The sequence below is a fragment of the Psammomys obesus genome, unplaced genomic scaffold (assembly GCF_907164565.1).
Source record: "Psammomys obesus unplaced genomic scaffold, mPsaObe1.curated_primary_1811, whole genome shotgun sequence".
NCBI lineage: Eukaryota > Metazoa > Chordata > Mammalia > Rodentia > Muridae > Psammomys > Psammomys obesus.
In genome coordinates, this window is record NW_026596176.1 from 1,577,981 (window position 1) to 1,584,779 (window position 6,799).

Consider the following 6,799-nt stretch of genomic DNA (forward strand, 5'->3'; position numbering starts at 1 on the left):
ACGGGCTGCCCACAGCTCAGTCTCAGGAAGGCATTTTCTCAAATGAGGCCCCCTCCTCTCAGATGACTATATCTTGTGTCAGTTGGCATAAAAGTCAGCACAACGGGTTAAAAAAAAGTCTGGGGAGAACACGAAGTGGGGAGGAGGATGCTTGTAGGTGCCTGAGAGAAGTGGGAGTTTAGAGTCGGGGATGGAAATGCCTGAGATGTATTGTTTACATGTAGGAAATTATAAAACAATGAATAAAAGATATTCCAGTGAGCCAAATCAAACTACCCAAACAACGAAAGGTCAGAGGTCAGGTCCGTGATAACTAATATTTGATGGGCATTTTCTCAGAAACTTGGTTGGAATGCATGAATAAGCTTAGAAGTAGGTGGTTGAATTCTGTGTGGTGGGAGGTCTGTGTGAACCATGCCAGTAGGAAGTGGCGTGATAGTGTCGAGAGATCCCACCCTGATTATCATCAAAAAACAGAAGCTGTGGGCTAGCTCTGAAGATTGAAACCTGAAGGAAAGCCATTGCTGCTGGTGGCGGAATTAACGTTTAACAGGAATGGCAAGCTGAGGAGGCGTTCTTGGGAAAGAGTGTGACTGAGGGCAGCATGAACTCCCAGTTCTTATTCTTGCTCTGTCTTGGTAAGTGTGAGGGGAACAGGGCTGTGTGGGGTAGGTGGGTGGGGGGTGGAAGCAGATGGATTGGTGAAGACAGTGAGGTAGCTAGTGAGACTGAAAGCATAAGTGAGTACGTTTTATTTTGTGAGTATGTGAGATTTTCCTGTTGCCTCCAGATCAGTAGGTTCTGAACTTCCCAATGACTTTCTGCCATGTGAACGAGAAGACATCTCCAGTCTTTCTTTTGTATTTGTTGTATGTGTGTTGTGTGTTGTGCACAGCGTGTGTGTGTGTGCGCACGCACGCATATGAAGATGGCTGTGTGCCCACATGTGCTAAGCCAAGAAGAATACTAGCTATCTTTCTTTGTTCTCCCCTCTAATTTTTGAAGTTTCTTATTGAAGCTGAAGCTTGCTGTTTCAAATAAGTTGGCTGGGTAGAAAGTTTCCTGGATTTTCCTGTCTCTGTTTCCCAATGCTTGGCTTACAGGCATGCATAGCCATGTCCTATTTTTATGTCGGTACTGGAGATTTGTACTCAAGTCCTCTTGCTTTCACAGGACTTGTTCTTACCCACTGAGCCAGTGGCTACATCAGTGAAGAAAATGTCTTTCTCTCTCTCAAGCCCATTTACTTCCAAAAAGCTTTAATAAAAACAGCCCAGATATCCAAAAACAGATGAGTAGATAAAGAAAATGAGGTACATATGCACAATGGAATTTTATGTAGCTTTTTTTTCCTTTAGAAGACGAAATCATGACATTTTCAGGGAAATAGATGCAACTGTTACTCATGGTGTTAAAGAAAATAAGCCAGACTCAGAAAGACAAATCCTGTGAGTGTGTGTGTGTGTGTGTGTGTGTGTGTGTGTGTGTGTTACAAAATGGATAATGGGAGGAAAGGAAGAGATTGCTGTGGAGGTGGATAATAGACAGAGAAATGGATTACATGTGAAAGGAAGACAGAAAGGATGACTGGGAGAGAGGAAAAGGAAGAAGCTGGAGGTGTCGGGAGAGAGGACAGGGGAGGGCATTGAGCGAGAAGGACAGCTGAGAACAAAGTGCAGGAACAATGAATGAAGGCGTTATGATGATGGAGCTGTGAGGCAGCTCATGGGTAGAGATGTTTGCTGCCATGCCTGATGACCCCCACACCCACGTGGTAGAATGTGAGAACCAACTTTCACAAGGTGTCCTCCACATGTTCACCATGGCAGGCCTGTGAGCCCCCGGTAAATAAATGTAATAAGAATACAGGGTGATCAAACCCCTTGCTTTTTACGACAACCTGCATGGAATGTAAATAAAAGAAGGGAAACATCTTTGTCACTCGGGTTGCTTATGTATTTTCATTAGCATGCAGAATAATGGCTTACCTGTGACACGCACAGATCACTATGCCTTGCTTGTATTTCATCTCCCAACTACCCTCTCCATCTCTCCTCCCTACCTCTCTCTGATTCTCCTTTGTCTGCCTCAAATAGTCCCAACTCTACTTTCATGTCACATTATATAGAGCTAACTATATTTTGCATATGAGAGAAAGTATATGATCTTTTGTCTCTCTTTCCCCTGTCCTCTCCCTATCCTCCTATTCCTCTCCTGTCATGGTCTGTAATACACACACACACACACACACACACACACACACACACCCACAGCACACACAACACACACACACAGACACAGACACACACACACACACACACACACACACACACACACACACTACTAACTTCAAGAAAGGAAGGATTTATTTTGACTCACAGTTTGAGGGATCAGTCACTGTGGGAAGTCATATTGCTCATGGAAGCTGGTCACTGCATGGATAGCCAGAATGGTAAATGCTGGTGCTCAGGACCCCAGACAATGGCACGATGCTGCCCATGGTTAAGGTGGGTTTCCCACCTCAATTAAACTGACCTAGATAATACCTCAAGGGCGTTCTTAGAAGCTAATCTAGGTAATAATCAAAGGCTTTTCATTTAAGTCTTTCTAGAGCCTTTCAAGTTGACAATATTAAACTGGTGTTTTTATATATAAATAGTTCTATCGTTTTTTGGGAAGGGGAGATGGTTCAAGACAGGGTTTCTCTGTATAGCCTTGGCTGTCCTGGAACTTGTTGTGTAGAACAAGCTAGCCTTGAACCCAGAGATCCACCTGCTTCTGCCAAGTGCTGGAACTAAAGGTATATATCAACACCACCAGGCTGTACAAATATATTCATATATAAATCTCTGTGTGTTTGTGTGTGTGTGTGTTCCAGGCATATAACTGTGGTTGCCAGATTTGCGAAGGAAGTGACCTTACCCATAAACCGTATTGCCAGCCTTGATTAATCCCTATCATGTGCTTGGTCCCTGGCACCCAGTACCTGTTACACATACTTGTTGGGTAGTGACTGTCCACATCTGGCTCCTTTTCTTCTTTTCTGGGTGTTTACACTTCTATAAACCAGTGGCTCTCAACCAGGGTCATGGCTTCAACTTTGCTGGCCCCACCTAAAGGAGACTGGAGGGCAAAAGCCAGGACCTCTGCTGGTTGGCCCACAATGCACAGGCCCCAGACACCAAAAGTATTGAGACTGAGCTGTCACTGTATATGTGTTCAAATGTATTCAGCCTTGCCCACCAGATGACCACAGCTATATAGGTTTGTTTATGAGTTGTTTATTACATTCCATTGGTCTATGTCTGATTTACACACACACACACACACACACACACACACACACACACACACACCTGTGGAAAGTCAGAGGACAGCTTTCAGGAGCAGGCTCTCCCCTTCTACAATGTGGATTGCAAGGATTGAACTCAGGTCATCAGACTTGGCAGCAAGTAAGTGCCTTTACTCAGCAAGTCATCCCTCTGGCCCTGCTGTAAGTTAGCAGCTCAAGGATTCTTCTGGTAGAATCATTAGGATCTTCTAAGTAATACAATAGGTCTTGCCCTTGAGAGTCTGTAAAAGAGCACCCAGCCTGGACATCTTGATTTCAGCCACTATGAGCCATGTTGCAGCCCTCTTCCGGCTGCCATGAGCACAGCATGTATCACATGCAGGCAGAGAACTGACTTGCAGATAGATGGCAAGAGAGTAAACCTACAGCATTACACACTGTCAGGCTTGTATTATTTTGTTATGGCAGCATGCAGGTAGAGACTGATGCCAAATGTGTTCCCATGGGCTGTTGGTGAGTAAGCAATATGCCAGAGTCCAGTGTGGAGAACACAGAAAATCCTGGATAAATGAGGCCAGAGTCTGAACTCAGGAGTAGAATCTTGGGATCAGGGAGGGCGATGAGGGAGCTCCAGGGAGGTGCTGTGTCTCACAAGTCCTTCTCTTGCAGGGCTATGTGTTGGGCAAACAGACATAAGTGGGGACTTTGGTAAGTGTCTCTTCAATCAAGCCCCCACCCATCCTTCATCCCAAGTACTTAAATTGCTTCATCCCTTTCTTTAAATGGTTTACAGGGAACTGGGCAGTACGCCACATGCAACTCTGAGTTTTGCCTTTCTTCCAGAGTCCATATTCAAGCCCAGCCTCAGTGTCTGGCCCAGCTCTGTGCTTCCCACAAGGAGCAATGTGACTCTGCAGTGTATAACTGTTATGCAATATGCAAAGTGTGTTATTAAAAAAGATGGTACTAAATTGGATAACAGGACAGTAACTGGTGTGACAGGAGGGTGGATATCTAAATCACATCTCATTATGGGATGGTCCCGTACAACTGAATTCCATCTCGGAGATTTACAGCAGAGTGATGCTGGATACTACACCTGCGAATGCCAAGAAGATGAGAACTCTGATGCAATGTTCAGTGATCCGCTTCTATTATTGATCACAGGTGACGAGGGGCTTCCTTAGCATGGCATGTGTCAATCTATGAAAGGAGGGAGGGGAGGGAGAAAGGGTGATCATCTTCAGAGCATTTGAGGAGGGCAGGGATTGAGGTGACAGAAATGAGTACTTTTAGTTATTGTTTTCATTTTTGTATGTGTGTGTTGTGCAAGTGTGTGCATGCATGTTTGCATGTGCGTGAACACCCAAGGGTGTGGGTGTGCATGTACATATGTGTGCATGTCTGTGGAATCTGGAGGTTGATATTCAGAATCCTCAATTGCTCTTCCGCCTTCTTCTCCAAGGCAAGATCTCATAGCCATAGCTCCCGGATATGGTTACTTTCATTAGCCAGCTTGTTTGGAGAGATCCCTTCTCTTGACCTTCTGAAGCTGGAGTTACAGTCAGGCCAGGCCAGGCACGTAATTATGTGGCTTATGGGGATCCGAACTCTGGTCCTCATGCCTGGGTAGTATAAGGATAAGAAAGAATAAAGTTTGTAGGAAGAAGCTGGGCTTGGTAGCGCACGCCTGTAATCCCAGCACTCAGGGAGGCAGAGGCAGGCAGATCTCTGTGAGTTCGAGGCCAGCCTGGTCTACAAAGAGAGTCCAGGACATCCAGGGCTACACAGAGAACCACTGTCTCAAAAAAAAGTTTGTAGGAAAAAAATAAAAGATAAGAATTTACGTGACTTCAAACAGCTAGTAGATACTTTATTTAATGCCAGATGGGCATGGTTTCTAGTTCTGACCATGTCATGATTAGGGCACAGAACTCCATCACCCAATGACCAGAATTCAAGAGATCACAGATCCCATGCTTTTTAAGCTGAGGTTTTGGTAGCTAGGGATATGGAAGGGGGAAGAGAGGTTCCTTAAGGCAGCCATGTGATTGCTGGCTGAGTGCAGTGATCCTGCTGTAACTCCAGCTTCTGAAGGCAGAAACAGGGGATCCAGGAGCTATGATTTGACTGTGAGATCCTGCCTTGGTGAAGAAGGTGGAAGAGCAACTTGAGGAGGATTTTGAACATCAACCTCCAGATTCCATGGGAGAGAACACATGTGAGGTAAGCTGCTTCCTTAGCTGGGGGAGTTTGACTGCAGTCTGTTGCATCTTTGTGCAACTTACCAAGGTCTGGGAAGACCTTCCTCTGTATGACCACAGGATTCTTCTTTCTCAGGACATTTACCTAAACCTTCCCTCCAAACTCATGAATGGAACAGTGCGATGGCAGGAGGGAATGTGACCCTGCACTGTCAGAAGGCAGATAATGTGACCGAGTATAAAACATTCATGCTACTCAAGGAAGGAGTTCCATCACCTGTACAGATTCAGAGTTCAGAAGGAAACAGAGCAGACTTCTCACTCCATGATACGACACCCAAGGACACAGGAAATTACAGCTGTGTCTACCACCAAACAGGAGCCCCTTTCTGGGCCTCGCACCCCAGTGACCACCTTGAGATCTTGGTGTCAGGTAAGTTTTAAATATTCTCCTTAAAATTATTTTCATAGTTACCGTAGAGATAAAAGGAATTGTTTAGGGTGCTCAAGTTAAGCACACTTACTGTTCTTGTGGAGAACCGAAGTTCAGTTCTCAGTATTCACACCAGGCAGCTTACACCCACCTGTAATTCCAGCGCTCCATGAGATCTGAAATTGTCTTCTGGCCTCTGAGGACACCTGCACTCATGCACAAAATTTCTCCCCCTCTCTCAGAACTAATACAAATAATCTTGAAAAGAAAACCATAATTTAAAAAGAAATTATTCAGATATTTTTGTGTTTATTAAGACTTGCTTGATGGCAGTTATGTGGCAGACTTTACCTGGGTAGATGTAACATATATATGCACACACACACACACACACATTCACAGCGCACACACCTACTCACTCCAGAAAGGAGCTCCCAAACTAAAGAAACAAGTGCACCAAGTTGGTGAACCAGTGGATTATTACTGGGGTCCCAGCAGGAGTATGGGTGAGGGGCTTCGTCCACGGGGTAGGGATGACTCAGCGTCAGCTGCATCAACACAAAGCCCACACCAGCGTGCCTGAAGGCTCGAAAACGCTGCCACGTTGCAGCTTTCGGCACAGCTTGCAGGCAGCGGGACAGTCCAAGAGTTCTCTGCTCTCTGTAGTCGGGCTGGTCAGAGTGGCCTCCCCCAGAAGTCGCTGACTCCTTTTTATATCCTGGGGGGCGGGGGCTTTGAGAATCTTCCATCTCCCATGAGCCTCCTCCTTCCTGCAAGATGTCTGGATGAAGCTGCCTTGCAGCAATGGCCCAAATGTGCTCTATTTTGGAAGAAGTTATTGTGAAGAATGTGTGTTGGACAGTGCTGTTG